The 15,274-nt window shown below is 47.5% G+C and overlaps 24 non-coding genes across 24 annotated transcripts; all 24 read right to left on the reverse strand.

Annotated features, from left to right (window-relative positions):
• Positions 1–1,431: 1,431 nt before the first annotated feature.
• On the reverse strand, positions 1,432–1,503 carry TRNAD-GUC (transfer RNA aspartic acid (anticodon GUC)). The gene has a single exon. It is a non-coding gene; the product is annotated as a tRNA-Asp (tRNA).
• Positions 1,504–1,727: 224 nt separating this feature from the next.
• On the reverse strand, positions 1,728–1,799 carry TRNAD-GUC (transfer RNA aspartic acid (anticodon GUC)). Its single transcript has one exon. It is a non-coding gene; the product is annotated as a tRNA-Asp (tRNA).
• Positions 1,800–2,024: 225 nt separating this feature from the next.
• Positions 2,025–2,096, reverse strand: TRNAD-GUC (transfer RNA aspartic acid (anticodon GUC)). Its single transcript has one exon. It is a non-coding gene; the product is annotated as a tRNA-Asp (tRNA).
• A 2,274-nt stretch (positions 2,097–4,370) lies between these two features.
• Positions 4,371–4,442, reverse strand: TRNAD-GUC (transfer RNA aspartic acid (anticodon GUC)). Its single transcript has one exon. It is a non-coding gene; the product is annotated as a tRNA-Asp (tRNA).
• Positions 4,443–4,666: 224 nt separating this feature from the next.
• On the reverse strand, positions 4,667–4,738 carry TRNAD-GUC (transfer RNA aspartic acid (anticodon GUC)). The gene has a single exon. It is a non-coding gene; the product is annotated as a tRNA-Asp (tRNA).
• Positions 4,739–5,251: 513 nt separating this feature from the next.
• TRNAD-GUC (transfer RNA aspartic acid (anticodon GUC)) lies at positions 5,252–5,323 on the reverse strand. The gene has a single exon. It is a non-coding gene; the product is annotated as a tRNA-Asp (tRNA).
• Positions 5,324–7,291: 1,968 nt separating this feature from the next.
• On the reverse strand, positions 7,292–7,363 carry TRNAD-GUC (transfer RNA aspartic acid (anticodon GUC)). Its single transcript has one exon. It is a non-coding gene; the product is annotated as a tRNA-Asp (tRNA).
• Positions 7,364–7,580: 217 nt separating this feature from the next.
• Positions 7,581–7,652, reverse strand: TRNAD-GUC (transfer RNA aspartic acid (anticodon GUC)). Its single transcript has one exon. It is a non-coding gene; the product is annotated as a tRNA-Asp (tRNA).
• Positions 7,653–8,161: 509 nt separating this feature from the next.
• Positions 8,162–8,233, reverse strand: TRNAD-GUC (transfer RNA aspartic acid (anticodon GUC)). The gene has a single exon. It is a non-coding gene; the product is annotated as a tRNA-Asp (tRNA).
• Positions 8,234–8,450: 217 nt separating this feature from the next.
• On the reverse strand, positions 8,451–8,522 carry TRNAD-GUC (transfer RNA aspartic acid (anticodon GUC)). The gene has a single exon. It is a non-coding gene; the product is annotated as a tRNA-Asp (tRNA).
• Positions 8,523–8,746: 224 nt separating this feature from the next.
• On the reverse strand, positions 8,747–8,818 carry TRNAD-GUC (transfer RNA aspartic acid (anticodon GUC)). The gene has a single exon. It is a non-coding gene; the product is annotated as a tRNA-Asp (tRNA).
• A 222-nt stretch (positions 8,819–9,040) lies between these two features.
• On the reverse strand, positions 9,041–9,112 carry TRNAD-GUC (transfer RNA aspartic acid (anticodon GUC)). Its single transcript has one exon. It is a non-coding gene; the product is annotated as a tRNA-Asp (tRNA).
• A 224-nt stretch (positions 9,113–9,336) lies between these two features.
• Positions 9,337–9,408, reverse strand: TRNAD-GUC (transfer RNA aspartic acid (anticodon GUC)). Its single transcript has one exon. It is a non-coding gene; the product is annotated as a tRNA-Asp (tRNA).
• Positions 9,409–9,626: 218 nt separating this feature from the next.
• On the reverse strand, positions 9,627–9,698 carry TRNAD-GUC (transfer RNA aspartic acid (anticodon GUC)). Its single transcript has one exon. It is a non-coding gene; the product is annotated as a tRNA-Asp (tRNA).
• A 219-nt stretch (positions 9,699–9,917) lies between these two features.
• TRNAD-GUC (transfer RNA aspartic acid (anticodon GUC)) lies at positions 9,918–9,989 on the reverse strand. Its single transcript has one exon. It is a non-coding gene; the product is annotated as a tRNA-Asp (tRNA).
• Positions 9,990–10,207: 218 nt separating this feature from the next.
• On the reverse strand, positions 10,208–10,279 carry TRNAD-GUC (transfer RNA aspartic acid (anticodon GUC)). Its single transcript has one exon. It is a non-coding gene; the product is annotated as a tRNA-Asp (tRNA).
• Positions 10,280–10,503: 224 nt separating this feature from the next.
• TRNAD-GUC (transfer RNA aspartic acid (anticodon GUC)) lies at positions 10,504–10,575 on the reverse strand. The gene has a single exon. It is a non-coding gene; the product is annotated as a tRNA-Asp (tRNA).
• A 221-nt stretch (positions 10,576–10,796) lies between these two features.
• Positions 10,797–10,868, reverse strand: TRNAD-GUC (transfer RNA aspartic acid (anticodon GUC)). Its single transcript has one exon. It is a non-coding gene; the product is annotated as a tRNA-Asp (tRNA).
• A 1,096-nt stretch (positions 10,869–11,964) lies between these two features.
• Positions 11,965–12,036, reverse strand: TRNAD-GUC (transfer RNA aspartic acid (anticodon GUC)). The gene has a single exon. It is a non-coding gene; the product is annotated as a tRNA-Asp (tRNA).
• A 516-nt stretch (positions 12,037–12,552) lies between these two features.
• TRNAD-GUC (transfer RNA aspartic acid (anticodon GUC)) lies at positions 12,553–12,624 on the reverse strand. Its single transcript has one exon. It is a non-coding gene; the product is annotated as a tRNA-Asp (tRNA).
• A 217-nt stretch (positions 12,625–12,841) lies between these two features.
• On the reverse strand, positions 12,842–12,913 carry TRNAD-GUC (transfer RNA aspartic acid (anticodon GUC)). Its single transcript has one exon. It is a non-coding gene; the product is annotated as a tRNA-Asp (tRNA).
• A 508-nt stretch (positions 12,914–13,421) lies between these two features.
• TRNAD-GUC (transfer RNA aspartic acid (anticodon GUC)) lies at positions 13,422–13,493 on the reverse strand. The gene has a single exon. It is a non-coding gene; the product is annotated as a tRNA-Asp (tRNA).
• A 513-nt stretch (positions 13,494–14,006) lies between these two features.
• On the reverse strand, positions 14,007–14,078 carry TRNAD-GUC (transfer RNA aspartic acid (anticodon GUC)). The gene has a single exon. It is a non-coding gene; the product is annotated as a tRNA-Asp (tRNA).
• A 220-nt stretch (positions 14,079–14,298) lies between these two features.
• On the reverse strand, positions 14,299–14,370 carry TRNAD-GUC (transfer RNA aspartic acid (anticodon GUC)). Its single transcript has one exon. It is a non-coding gene; the product is annotated as a tRNA-Asp (tRNA).
• Between the last annotated feature and the right edge of the window lie 904 nt (positions 14,371–15,274).

Below are 15,274 nucleotides of genomic sequence, written 5' to 3' on the forward strand. Positions count from 1 at the left end.
CCGCGTGACAGGCGGGGATACTGACCACTATACTAACGAGGATATGCCCATGCACGGCAGACACGACGGTGTTGTCAGCGAGATCCCAACTCTCGCTTGACATGACTTTTTCAGTGTGACAGAAAAAAAAAACACCTTGCGCTAGAGCTTCCCCATTATATTACCTTACTCCGGGGGAGATGGAGAAAACGAAGATTATTCTGCCGAATGATATATTAGTGCAGGATGAATTTCCACCCTATGGTAACTAAAAAATTACTGCTCCCCGTCGGGGAATCAAACCCCGGTCTCCCGCATGACAGGCGGCGATACTGACAACTAAACTAACGAGGATATGCGCATGCACGGCTGACACGACGGTGTTGTCAGCGAGATCACAACTCTAGCTTGACATGGCTGTTTCAGTGGGACAGAAAAAAAGAACACCTGGCGCTAGAGCTTCCCCATTATATTAGCTTACTCTGTGGGAGATGGAGAAAACGAAGATTAGTTTGCCGAATGATATATTAGTGCAGGTTGAATTTCCACACTATGGTAACTTAAAAATTACTGCTCCCCGTCGGGGAATTGAACCCCGGTCTTCCGCGTGACAGGCGGGGATACTGACAACTATACTAACGAGGATATGCGCATGCACGGCCGACACGACGCTGTTCTCAGCGAGATCACAACTCTAGCTTGACATGACTGTTTCAGTGGGACAGAAAAAAAGAACACCTGGCGCTAGAGCTTCCCCATTATATTAGCTTACTCTGGAGGAGATGGAGAAAACGAAGATTATTTTGCCGAATGATATATTAGTGCAGGTTGAATTTCCACCCTATGGTAACTAAAAAATTACTGCTCTCTGTCGGGGAATTAAACCCCGGTCTCCCGCGTGACAGGCGGGGATACTGACCACTATACTAACGAGGACATGTGTATGCACGGAGGACACGACGGTGTTGTCAGCGAGATCACAACTCTAGCTTGACATGACTGTTTCAGTGGGAGAGGAAAAAAACAAACACACCTGGCACTAGAGTTTTCCCATTATATTAGCTTACTCTGGAGGAGATGGAGAGAACGAAGATTATTTTGCCGATTGGTATAGCAGTGCAGGTTCAATTTCCACCCTATGGCAACTAAAAAATCACTGCTCCCCGTCGGGGAAATAAACCCCGGTCAACCGCGTGACAGGCAGGGATACTGACCACTATACTAACGAGGATATGCGCAGGACGGCAGACTAGACGGTGTTGTCTGCGAGATCAACACTCTTGCTTGACACGACTGTTTCAGTGGGAGAGAAAAAAAAACAGACACCTGGAACTAGAGCTTCTCCATTATATTAGCTTACTCTGGAGGAGATGGAGTAAACGAAGATTATTTTGCCGAATGGTATATTAGTGCAGGTTGAATTTCCACCTTATGGTAACTAAAAGATTACTGCTCCCCGTCGGGGAATCGAACCCCGGTCTCCCGCGTGACAGGCGGGGATACTGACCACTATACTAACGAGGATATGCGCATGCATGGCAGACACGACGGTATTGTTTGCGAGATCACAACTCTAGCTTGAAATGACTGTTTCAGTGGGAGGGGAAAAAAAACAAAGACACCTCGCGCTAGAGCTTCCACATTATATTAGCTTACTCTGGAGGAGATGGAGAAAAGGAAGATTATTTTGCCGAATGGTATAGCAGTGCAGGTTCAATTTCCACCCTTTGGTAACTAAAAAATTACTGCTCCCCGTCGCGGAATCGAACCCCGGTCTCCCGCGTGACAGGCGGGGATACTGACCACTATACTAACGAGGACATGTGTATGCACGGAAGACACGACAATGTTGTCAGCGAGATCACAACTCTAGCTTGACATGACTGTTTCAGTTGGAGAGGAAAAAAAAACAAAGACACCTGGCGCTAGAGTTTCCCCAATTTATTAGCATACTCTGGAGGAGATGGAGAGAACGAAGATTATTTTGGCGATTGGTATAGCAGTGCAGGTTCAATTTCCACTCTATGGTAACTAAAAATTTACTGCTCCCCGTTGGGGAATCGAACCCCGGTCTCCCGCGTGACAGGCGGGGATACTGACCACTATACTAACGAGGATATGCGCATGCACGGCAGACACGACGGTTTTGCCAGCGAGATCACCACTCTCGCTTGACATGACTTTTTCAGTGGGACAGAAAAAAAACACCTGGCGCTAGAGCCTCCCCATTATATTAGCTTACTCCGGGGGAGATGGAGAAAACGAAGATTATTTTGCCGAATGATATATTAGTGCAGGTTGAATTTCCACCCTATGGTAACTAAAAAAGTACTGCTCCCCGTCGGGGAATCGAACCCCGGTCTCCCGCGTGACAGGCGGGGATACTGACAACTATACTAACGAGAATATGCGCATGCACGGCCGACACGACGGTGTTGTCTGCGAGATCAACACTCTAGCTTGACACGACTGTTTCAGTGGGAAAGTAAAAAAAAACAGACACCTGGCGCTAGAGCTTCCCCAATATAATAGCTTACTCTGGAGGAGATGGAGAAAACGAAGATTATTTTGCCGAATGGTATATTAGTGCAGGTTGAATTTCCACGCTATGGTAACTAAAAGATTACTGCTCCCCGTCGGGGAATCGAACCCCGGTCTCCCGCGTGACAGGAGGGGATACTGACCACTATACTTACGAGGATATGCGCATGCACGGCAGACACGACGGTATTGTCTTTGAGATCACAACTCTAGCTTGACATGACCGTTTCAGTGGGAGAGGAAAAAAAACCAAGACACCTGGCGCTAGAGCTTCCATATTATATTAGCTTACTCTGGAGGAGATGGAGAGAACGAAGATTATTTTGCCGAATGGTATAGCAGTGCAGGTTCAATTTCCAACCTATGGAAACTAAAAAATTAATGCTGCCCATCGGGGAATCGAACCCCGGTCTCCCACGTGACAGGCGGGGATACTGACCACTATACTAACGAGGATATGCGCATGCACGGCAGACACGACGGTGTTGTCAGCGAGATCACAACTCTAGCTTGACATGACTGTTTCAGTGGGACAAAAAAAAGAACACCTGGCGCTAGAGCTTCCCCATTATATTAGCTTACTCTGGAGGAGATGGAGCAAAACGAAGATTATTTTGCCGAATGATATATTAGTGCAGGTTGAATTTCCACCCTATGGTAACTAAAAAATTACTGCTCCCTGTCGGGGAATTAAACCCCGGTCTCCCGCGTGACAGGCGGGGATACTGACCACTATACTAACGAGGATATGTGTATGCACGGAAGACACGACGGTGTTGTCAGCGAGATCACAACTCTAGCTTGACATGACCGTTTCAGTGGGAGAGGAAAAAAAAACCAAGACACCTGGCGCTAGAGCTTCCATATTATATTAGCTTACTCTGGAGGAGATGGAGAGAACGAAGATTATTTTGCCGAATGGTATAGCAGTGCAGGTTCAATTTCCAACCTATGGAAACTAAAAAATTAATGCTGCCCATCGGGGAATCGAACCCCGGTCTCCCACGTGACAGGCGGGGATACTGACCACTATACTAACGAGGATATGCGCATGCACGGCAGACACGACGGTGTTGTCAGCGAGATCACAACTCTAGCTTGACATGACTGTTTCAGTGGGACAAAAAAAAGAACACCTGGCGCTAGAGCTTCCCCATTATATTAGCTTACTCTGGAGGAGATGGAGCAAAACGAAGATTATTTTGCCGAATGATATATTAGTGCAGGTTGAATTTCCACCCTATGGTAACTAAAAAATTACTGCTCCCTGTCGGGGAATTAAACCCCGGTCTCCCGCGTGACAGGCGGGGATACTGACCACTATACTAACGAGGATATGTGTATGCACGGAAGACACGACGGTGTTGTCAGCGAGATCACAACTCTAGCTTGACATGACTGTTTCAGTGGGAGAGGAAAAAAACAAAGACACCTGGCGCTAGAGTTTTCCCATTATATTAGCTTACTCTGGAGGAGATGGAGAGAACGAAGATTAATTTGCCGATTGGTATAGCAGTGCAGGTTCAATTTCCACCCTATGGCAACTAAAAAATCACTGCTCCCCGTCGGGGAATTAAACCCCGGTCTCCCGCGTGACAGGCAGGGATACTGAGGACTATACTAACGAGGATATGCGCAGGACGGCAGACTAGACGATGTTGTCTGCGAGATCAACACTCTTGCTTGACACGACTGTTTCAGTGGGAGAGAAAAAAAACAGACACCTGGAACTAGAGCTTCTCCATTATATTAGCTTACTCTGGAGGAGATGGAGTAAACGAAGATTATTTTGCCGAATGGTATATTAGTGCAGGTTGAATTTCCACCCTATGGTAACTAAAAGATTACTGCTCCCCGTCGGGGAATCGAACCCCGGTCTCCCGCGTGACAGGTGGGGATACTGACCACTATACTAACGAGGATATGCGCATGCACGGCAGACACGACGGTATTGTCTGCGAGATCACAACTCTAGCTTGAAATGACTGTTTCAGTGGTAGAGGAAAAAAAACAAAGACACCTGGCGCTAGAGCTTCCACATTATGTTAGCTTACTCTGGAGGAGATGGAGAAAACGAAGATTATTTTGCCGAATGGTATAGCAGTGCAGGTTCATTTTCCACCCTTTGGTAACTGAAAAATTACTGCTCCCCGTCGGGGAATCGAACCCCGGTCTCCCGCGTGACAGGCGGGGATACTGACCACTATACTAACGAGGACATGTGTATGCACGGAAGACACGACGGTGTTGTCAGCGAGATCACAACTCTAGCTTGACATGACTGTTTCAGTTGGAGAAGAAAAAAAACAAAGACATCTGGCGCTAGAGTTTCCCCATTATATTAGCTTACTCTGGAGGAGATGGAGAGAACGAAGATTATTTTGCCGATTGGTATAGCAGTGCAGGTTCAATTTCCACTCTAGGGTAACTAAAAAATTACTGCTCCCCGATGGGGAATCGAACCCCGGTCTCCCGCGTGACAGGCGGGGATACTGACCACTATACTAACGAGGATATGCGCATGCACGGCAGACACGACGGTTTTGTCAGCGAGATCACAACTCTCGCTTGACATGACTTTTTCAGTGGGACAGAAAAAAAACACCTGGCGCTAGAGCTTCCCCATTATATTAGCTTACTCCGGGGGAGATGGAGAAAACGAAGATTATTTTGCCGAATGATATATTAGTGCAGGTTGAATTTCCACCCTATGGTAACTAAAAAATTACTGCTCCCCGCCGGGGAATCGAACCCCGGTCTCCCGCGTGACAGGCGGGGATACTGACCACTATACTAACGAGGATATGCGCATGCACGGCAGACACGACGGTGTTGTCAGCGAGATCACGACTCTCGCTTGACATGACTTTTTCAGTGGGACAGAAAAAAACACCTGGCGCTAGAGCTTCCCCATTATATTAGCTTACTCTGTGGGAGATGGAGAAAACGAAGATTAGTTTGCCGAATGATATATTAGTGCAGGTTGAATTTCCACACTATGGTAACTTAAAAATTACTGCTCCCCGTCGGGGAATTGAACCCCGGTCTTCCGCGTGACAGGCGGGGATACTGACAACTATACTAACGAGGATATGCGCATGCACGGCCGACACGACGCTGTTCTCAGCGAGATCACAACTCTAGCTTGACATGACTGTTTCAGTGGGACAGAAAAAAAGAACACCTGGCGCTAGAGCTTCCCCATTATATTAGCTTACTCTGGAGGAGATGGAGAAAACGAAGATTATTTTGCCGAATGATAAATTAGTGCCGGTTCAATTTCCACCCCATGGTAACTAAAAAATTACTGCTCCCTGTCGGGGAATTAAACCCCCGTCTCCCGCGTGACAGGCAGGGATACTGACCACTATACTAACGAGGATATGCGCATGACGGCAGACACGACGGTGTTGTCTGCGAGATCAACACTCTAGCTTGACACGACTGTTTCAGTGGGAGAAGAAAAAAAACAGACACCTGGCGCTAGAGCTTCCCCATTATAATAGCTTAATCTGGAGGAGATGGAGAAAACGAAGATTATTTCGCCGAATGGTATATTAGTGCAGGTTGAATTTCCACACTATGGTAACTAAAAAATTACTGCTCCCCGTTCGGCAATCGAACCCCGGTCTCCCGCGTGACAGGCGGGGATACTGACCACTATACTAACGAGGATATGCGCATGCACGGCAGACACGACGGTGTTGTCAGCGAGATCCCAACTCTCGCTTGACATGACTTTTTCAGTGCGACAGAAAAAAAAACACCTTGCGCTAGAGCTTCCCCATTATATTACCTTACTCCGGGGGAGATGGAGAAAACGAAGATTATTTTGCCGAATGATATATTAGTGCAGGTTGAATTTCCACCCTATGGTAACTAAAAAATTACTGCTCCCCGTCGGGGAATCGAACCCCGGTCTCCCGCATGACAGGCGGCGATACTGACAACTAAACTAACGAGGATATGCGCATGCACGGCTGACACGACGCTGTTGTCAGCGAGATCACAACTCTAGCTTGACATGACTGTTTCAGTGGGACAGAAAAAAAGAACACCTGGCGCTAGAGCTTCCCCATTATATTAGCTTACTCTGGAGGAGATGGAGAAAACGAAGATTATTTTGCCGAATGATAAATTAGTGCAGATTCAATTTCCACCCCATGGTAACTAAAAAATTACTGCTCCCTGTCGGGGAATTAAACCCCCGTCTCCCGCGTGACACGCAGGGATACTGACCACTATACTAACGAGGATTTGCGCATGACGGCAGACACGACGGTGTTGTCTGCGAGATCAACACTCTAGCTTGACACGACTGTTTCAGTGGGAAAGAAAAAAAACAGACACCTGGCGCTAGAGCTTCCCCATTATAATAGCTTACTCTGGAGGAGATGGAGAAAACGAAGATTATTTTGCCGAATGGTATATTAGTGCAGGTTGAATTTCCACACTATGGTAACTTAAAAATAACTGCTCCCCGTCGGGGAATCGAACCCCGGTCTCCCGCGTGACAGGCGGGGATACTGACAACTATACTAAGGAGGATATGCGCATGCACGGCAGACACGACGGTATTGTCTGCGAGATCACAACTCTAGCTTGACATGACCGTTTCAGTGGGAGAGGAAAAAAACAAAGACACGTGGCGCTAGAGCTTCCACATTATATTAGCTTACTCTGGAGGAGATGGAGAGAACGAAGATTATTTTGCCGATTGGTATAGCAGTGCAGGTTCAATTTCCACCCTATGGTAACTAAAAAATTACTGCTCCCCGTCGGGGAATCGAACCCCGGTCTCCCGCGTGACAGGCGGGGATACTGACCACTATACTAACGAGGATATGCGCATGCACGGCAGACACGACGGTGTTGTCAGCGAGATCACAACTCTCGCATGACATGACTTTTTCAGTAGGACAGAAAAAAAACACCTGGCGCTAGAGCTTCCCCATTATATTAGCTTACTCTGGGGGAGATGGAGAGAACGAAGATTATTTTGCCGATTGGTATAGCAGTGCAGGTTCAATTTCCACTCTAGAGTAACTAAAAAATTACTGCTCCCCGTTGGGGAATCGAACCCCGGTCTCCCGCGTGACAGGCGGGGATACTGACCACTATACTAACGAGGATATGCGCATGCTCGGCAGACACGACGGTTTTGTCAGCGAGATCACAACTCTCGCTTGACATGACTTTTTCAGTGGGACAGAAAAAAAAACACCTGGCGCTAGAGCTTCCCCATTATAATAGCTTACTCCGGGGGAGATGGAGAAAACGAAGATTATTTTGCCGAATGATATATTAGAGCAGGTTGAATTTCCACCCTATGGTAACTAAAAAATTACTGCTCCCCGTCGGGGAATCGAACCCCGGTCTCCCGCGTGACAGGCGGGGATACTGACAACTATACTAACGAGAATATGCGCATGCACGGCCGACACGACGGTGTTGTCAGCGAGATCACAACTCTAGCTTGACATGACTGTTTCAGTGGGACAGAAAAAAAGAACACCTGGCGCTAGAGCTTCCCCATTATATTACCTTACTCTGGAGGAGATGGAGAGAACGAAGATTATTTTGCCGATTGGTATAGCAGTGCAGGTTCAATTTCCACCCTATGGTAACTACGAAATTACTGCTCTCCGTCGGGGAATCGAACCCCGGTCTCCCGCGTGACAGGCGGGGATACTGACCACTATACTAACGAGGATATGCGCATGCACGGCAGACACGACGGTGTTGTCAGCGAGATCACAACTCTCGCTTGACATGACTTTTTCAGTGGGACAGAAAAAAAACACCTGGCGCTAAAGCTACCCCATTATATTAGCTTACTCTGGGGGAGATGGAGAAAACGAAGATTATTTTGCCGAATGATATATTAGTGCAGGTTGAATTTCCACACTATAGTAACTTAAAAATTACTGCTCCCCGTCGGGGAATCGAACCCCGGTCTCCCGCGTGACAGGCGGGGATACTGACAACTATACTAACGAGGATTTGCGCATGCACGGCAGACACGACGGTGTTGTCAGCGAGATCACAACTCTAGCTTGACATGACTGTTTCAGTGGGAGAGGAAAAAAAACAAAGACACCTGGCGCTAGAGTTTTCCCATTCTATTAGCTTACTCTGGAGGAGATGGAGAGAACGAAGATTATTTTGCCGATTGGTATAGCAGTGCAAGTTCAATTTCCACCCTATGGTAACTAAAAAATTACTGCTCCCCGTCGGGGAATTAAACCCCGGTCTCCCGCGTGACAGGCAGGGATACTGACCACTATACTAACGAGGATATGCGCATGACGGCAGACACGACGGTGTTGTCTGCGAGATCAACACTCTTGCTTGACACGACTGTTTCAGTGGGAGAGAAAAAAAAAACAGAAACCTGGAACTAGAGCTTTTCCATTATTATAGCTTACTCTGGAGGAGATGGAGTAAACGAAGATTATTTTGCCGAATGGTATATTAGTGCAGGTTGAATTTCCACCCAATGGTAACTAAAAGATTACTGCTCCCCGTCGGGGAATCGAACCCCGGTCTCCCGCGTGACAGGCGGGGATACTGACCACTATACTAACGAGGATATGCGCATCGACGGCAGACAAGACGGTATTGTCTGCGAGATCACAACTCTAGCTTGACATGACTGTTTCAGTGGGAGAGGAAAAAAAACAAAGACACCTGGCGCTAGAGTTTCCCCATTATATTAGCTTACTCTGGAGGAGTTGGAGAGAACGAAGATTGTTTTGCCGATTGGTATAGCAGTGCAGGTTCAATTTCCCCTCTATGGTAACTAAAAAATTACTGCTCCCCGTTGGGGAATCGAACCCCGGTCTCCCGCGTGACAGGCGGGGATACTGACCACTATACTAACGAGGATATGCGCATGCACGGCAGACACGACGGTTTTGTCAGCGAGATCACAACTCTCGCTTGACATGACTTTTTCAGTGGGACAGAAAAAAAAACACCTGGCGCTAGAGCTTCCCCATTATAATAGCTTACTCCGGGGGAGATGGAGAAAACGAAGATTATTTTGCCGAATGGTATATTAGTGCAGGTTGAATTTCCACCCAATGGTAACTAAAAGATTACTGCTCCCCGTCGGGGAATCGAACCCCGGTCTCCCGCGTGACAGGCGGGGATACTGACAACTATACTAACGAGGATATGCGCATGCACGGCCGACACGACGGTGTTGTCAGCGAGATCACAACTCTAGCTTGACATGACTGTTTCAGTGGGACAGAAAAAAAGAACACCTGGCGCTAGATATTCCCCATTATATTACCTTACTCTGGAGGAGATGGAGAGAACGAAGATTATTTTGCCGATTGGTATAGCAGTGCAGGTTCAATTTCCACCCTATGGTAACTACGAAATTACTGCTCTCCGTCGGGGAATCGAACCCCGGTCTCCCGCGTGACAGGCGGGGATACTGACCACTATACTAACGAGGATATGCGCATGCACGGCAGACACGACGGTGTTGTCAGCGAGATCACAACTCTCGCTTGACATGACTTTTTCAGTGGGACAGAAAAAAAAACACCTGGCGCTAAAGCTACCCCATTATATTAGCTTACTCTGGGGGAGATGGAGAAAACGAAGATTATTTTGCCGAATGATATATTAGTGCAGGTTGAATTTCCACACTATAGTAACTTAAAAATTACTGCTCCCCGTCGGGGAATCGAACCCCGGTCTCCCGCGTGACAGGCGGGGATACTGACAACTATACTAACGAGGATTTGCGCATGCACGGCAGACACGACGGTGTTGTCAGCGAGATCACAACTCTAGCTTGACATGACTGTTTCAGTGGGAGAGGAAAAAAAACAAAGACACCTGGCGCTAGAGTTTTCCCATTCTATTAGCTTACTCTGGAGGAGATGGAGAGAACGAAGATTATTTTGCCGATTGGTATAGCAGTGCAAGTTCAATTTCCACCCTATGGTAACTAAAAAATTACTGCTCCCCGTCGGGGAATTAAACCCCGGTCTCCCGCGTGACAGGCAGGGATACTGACCACTATACTAACGAGGATATGCGCATGACGGCAGACACGACGGTGTTGTCTGCGAGATCAACACTCTTGCTTGACACGACTGTTTCAGTGGGAGAGAAAAAAAAACAGAAACCTGGAACTAGAGCTTTTCCATTATTATAGCTTACTCTGGAGGAGATGGAGTAAACGAAGATTATTTTGCCGAATGGTATATTAGTGCAGGTTGAATTTCCACCCAATGGTAACTAAAAGATTACTGCTCCCCGTCGGGGAATCGAACCCCGGTCTCCCGCGTGACAGGCGGGGATACTGACCACTATACTAACGAGGATATGCGCATCGACGGCAGACAAGACGGTATTGTCTGCGAGATCACAACTCTAGCTTGACATGACTGTTTCAGTGGGAGAGGAAAAAAAACAAAGACACCTGGCGCTAGAGTTTCCCCATTATATTAGCTTACTCTGGAGGAGTTGGAGAGAACGAAGATTGTTTTGCCGATTGGTATAGCAGTGCAGGTTCAATTTCCCCTCTATGGTAACTAAAAAATTACTGCTCCCCGTTCGGCAATCGAACCCCGGTCTCCCGCGTGACAGGCGGGGATACTGACCACTATACTAACGAGGATATGCGCATGCACGGCAGACACGACGGTGTTGTCAGCGAGATCCCAACTCTCGCTTGACATGACTTTTTCAGTGCGACAGAAAAAAAAACACCTTGCGCTAGAGCTTCCCCATTATATTACCTTACTCCGGGGGAGATGGAGAAAACGAAGATTATTTTGCCGAATGATATATTAGTGCAGGTTGAATTTCCACCCTATGGTAACTAAAAAATTACTGCTCCCCGTCGGGGAATCGAACCCCGGTCTCCCGCATGACAGGCGGCGATACTGACAACTAAACTAACGAGGATATGCGCATGCACGGCTGACACGACGCTGTTGTCAGCGAGATCACAACTCTAGCTTGACATGGCGGTTTCAGTGGGACAGAAAAAAAGAACACCTGGCGCTAGAGCTTCCCCATTATATTAGCTTACTCTGTGGGAGATGGAGAAAACGAAGATTAGTTTGCCGAATGATATATTAGTGCAGGTTGAATTTCCACACTATGGTAACTTAAAAATTACTGCTCCCCGTCGGGGAATTGAACCCCGGTCTTCCGCGTGACAGGCGGGGATACTGACAACTATACTAACGAGGATATGCGCATGCACGGCCGACACGACGCTGTTCTCAGCGAGATCACAACTCTAGCTTGACATGACTGTTTCAGTGGGACAGAAAAAAAGAACACCTGGCGCTAGAGCTTCCCCATTATATTAGCTTACTCTGGGGGAGATGGAGAAAACGAAGATTATTTTGCCGAATGATAAATTAGTGCAGGTTGAATTTCCGCCCTATGGTAACTAAAAAATTACTGCTCCCCGTCGGGGAATTAAACCCCGGTCTCCCGCGTGACAGGCAGGGATACTGACCACTATACTAACGAGGATATGCGCATGACGGCAGACACGAACGTGTTGTCTGCGAGATCAACACTCTAGCTTTACACGACTGTTTCAGTGGGAAAGAAAAAAAAACAGACACCTGGCGCTAGAGCTTCCCCAATAGAATAGCTTACTCTGGAGGAGATGGAGAAAACGAAGATTATTTTGCCGAATGGTATATTAGTGCAGGTTGAATTTCCACCCTATGGTAACTAAAATATTACTGCTCCCCGTTGGGGAATCGAACCCCGGTTTCCTGCGTGACAGGCGGGGATACTGACCACTATACTAACGAGGATATGCGCATGCACGGCAGACACGACGGTATTGTCTGCGAGATCACAACTCTAGCTTGACATGACCGTTTCAGTGGGAGAGGAAAAAAACAAAGACACGTGGCGCTAGAGCTTCCACATTATATTAGCTTACTCTGGAGGAGATGGAGAGAACGAAGATTATTTTGCCGATTGGTATAGCAGTGCAGGTTCAATTTCCACCCTATGGTAACTAAAAAATTACTGCTCCCCGTCGGGGAATCGAACCCCGGTCTCCCGCGTGACAGGCGGGGATACTGACCACTATACTAACGAGGATATGCGCATGCACGGCAGACACGACGGTGTTGTCAGCGAGATCACAACTCTCGCATGACATGACTTTTTCAGTGGGACAGAAAAAAAACACCTGGCGCTAGAGCTTCCCCATTATATTAGCTTACTCTGGGGGAGATGGAGAGAACGAAGATTATTTTGCCGATTGGTATAGCAGTGCAGGTTCAATTTCCACTCTAGAGTAACTAAAAAATTACTGCTCCCCGTTGGGGAATCGAACCCCGGTCTCCCGCGTGACAGGCGGGGATACTGACCACTATACTAACGAGGATATGCGCATGCACGGCAGACACGACGGTTTTGTCAGCGAGATCACAACTCTCGCTTGACATGACTTTTTCAGTGGGACAGAAAAAAAACACCTGGCGCTAGAGCTTCCCCATTATATTAGCTTACTCCGGGGAAGATGGAGAAAACGAAGATTATTTTGCCGAATGATATATTAGAGCAGGTTGATTTTCCACCCTATGGTAACTAAAAAATTACTGCTCCCCGTCGGGGAATCGAACCCCGGTCTCCCGCGTGACAGGCGGGGATACTGACAACTATACTAACGAGAATATGCGCATGCACGGCCGACACGACGGTGTTGTCAGCGAGATCACAACTCTAGCTTGACATGACTGTTTCAGTGGGACAGAAAAAAAGAACACCTGGCGCTAGAGCTTCCCCATTATATTACCTTACTCTGGAGGAGATGGAGAGAACGAAGATTATTTTGCCGATTGGTATAGCAGTGCAGGTTCAATTTCCACCCTATGGTAACTACGAAATTACTGCTCTCCGTCGGGGAATCGAACCCCGGTCTCCCGCGTGACAGGCGGGGATACTGACCACTATACTAACGAGGATATGCGCATGCACGGCAGACACGACGGTGTTGTCAGCGAGATCACAACTCTCGCTTGACATGACTTTTTCAGTGGGACAGAAAAAAAAACACCTGGCGCTAAAGCTACCCCATTATATTAGCTTACTCTGTGGGAGATGGAGAAAACGAAGATTATTTTGCCGAATGATATATTAGTGCAGGTTGAATTTCCACACTATGGTAACTTAAAAATTACTGCTCCCCGTCGGGGAATGGAACCCCGGTCTCCCGCGTGACAGGCGGGGATACTGACAACTATACTAACGAGGATTTGCGCATGCACGGCAGACACGACGGTGTTGTAAGCGAGATCACAACTCTAGCTTGACATGACTGTTTCAGTGGGAGAGGAAAAAAACAAAGACACCTGGCGCTAGAGTTTTCCCATTCTATTAGCTTACTCTGGAGGAGATGGAGAGAACGAAGATTATTTTGCCGATTGGTATAGCAGTGCAAGTTCAATTTCCACCCTATGGTAACTAAAAAATTACTGCTCCCCGTCGGGGAATTAAACCCCGGTCTCCCGCGTGACAGGCAGGGATACTGACCACTATACTAACGAGGATATGCGCATGACGGCAGACACGACGGTGTTGTCTGCGAGATCAACACTCTTGCTTGACACGACTGTTTCAGTGGGAGAGAAAAAAAACAGAAACCTGGAACTAGAGCTTTTCCATTATTATAGCTTACTCTGGAGGAGATGGAGTAAACGAAGATTATTTTGCCGAATGGTATATTAGTGCAGGTTGAATTTCCACCCTATGGTAACTAAAAGATTACTGCTCCCCGTCGGGGAATCGAACCCCGGTCTCCCGCGTGACAGGCGGGGATACTGACCACTATACTAACGAGGATATGCGCATCGACGGCAGACAAGACGGTATTGTCTGCGAGATCACAACTCTAGCTTGACATGACTGTTTCAGTGGGAGAGGAAAAAAAAAGACACCTGGCGCTAGAGTTTCCCCATTATATTAGCTTACTCTGGAGGAGTTGGAGAGAACGAAGATTATTTTGCCGATTGCTATAGCAGTGCAGGTTCAATTTCCCCTCTATGGTAACTAAAATATTACTGCTCCCCGTTCGGCAATCGAACCCCGGTCTCCCGCGTGACAGGCGGGGATACTGACCACTATACTAACGAGGATATGCGCATGCACGGCAGACACCACGGTGTTGTCAGCGACATCCCAACTCTCGCTTGACATGACTTTTTCAGTGCGACAGAAAAAAAAACACCTTGCGCTAGAGCTTCCCCATTATATTACCTTACTCCGGGGGAGATGGAGAAAACGAAGATTATTTTGCCGAATGATATATTAGTGCAGGTTGAATTTCCACCCTAGGGTAACTAAAAAATTACTGCTCCCCGTCGGGGAATCGAACCCCGGTCTCCCGCATGACAGGCGGCGATACTGACAACTAAACTAACGAGGATATGCGCATGCACGGCTGACACGACGCTGTTGTCAGCGAGATCACAACTCTAGCTTGACATGGCTGTTTCAGTGGGACAGAAAAAAAGAACACCTGGCGCTAGAGCTTCCCCATTATATTAGCTTACTCTGTGGGAGATGGAGAAAACGAAGATTAGTTTGCCGAATGATATATTAGTGCAGGTTGAATTTCCACACTATGGTAACTTAAAAATTACTGCTCCCCGTCGGGGAATTGAACCCCGGTCTTCCGCGTGACAGGCGGGGATACTGACAACTATACTAACGAGGATATGCGCATGCACGGCCGACACGACGCTGT

This window comes from Rhipicephalus microplus, chromosome 9 (genome assembly GCF_043290135.1).
Source record: "Rhipicephalus microplus isolate Deutch F79 chromosome 9, USDA_Rmic, whole genome shotgun sequence".
NCBI classification, from domain to species: domain Eukaryota; kingdom Metazoa; phylum Arthropoda; class Arachnida; order Ixodida; family Ixodidae; genus Rhipicephalus; species Rhipicephalus microplus.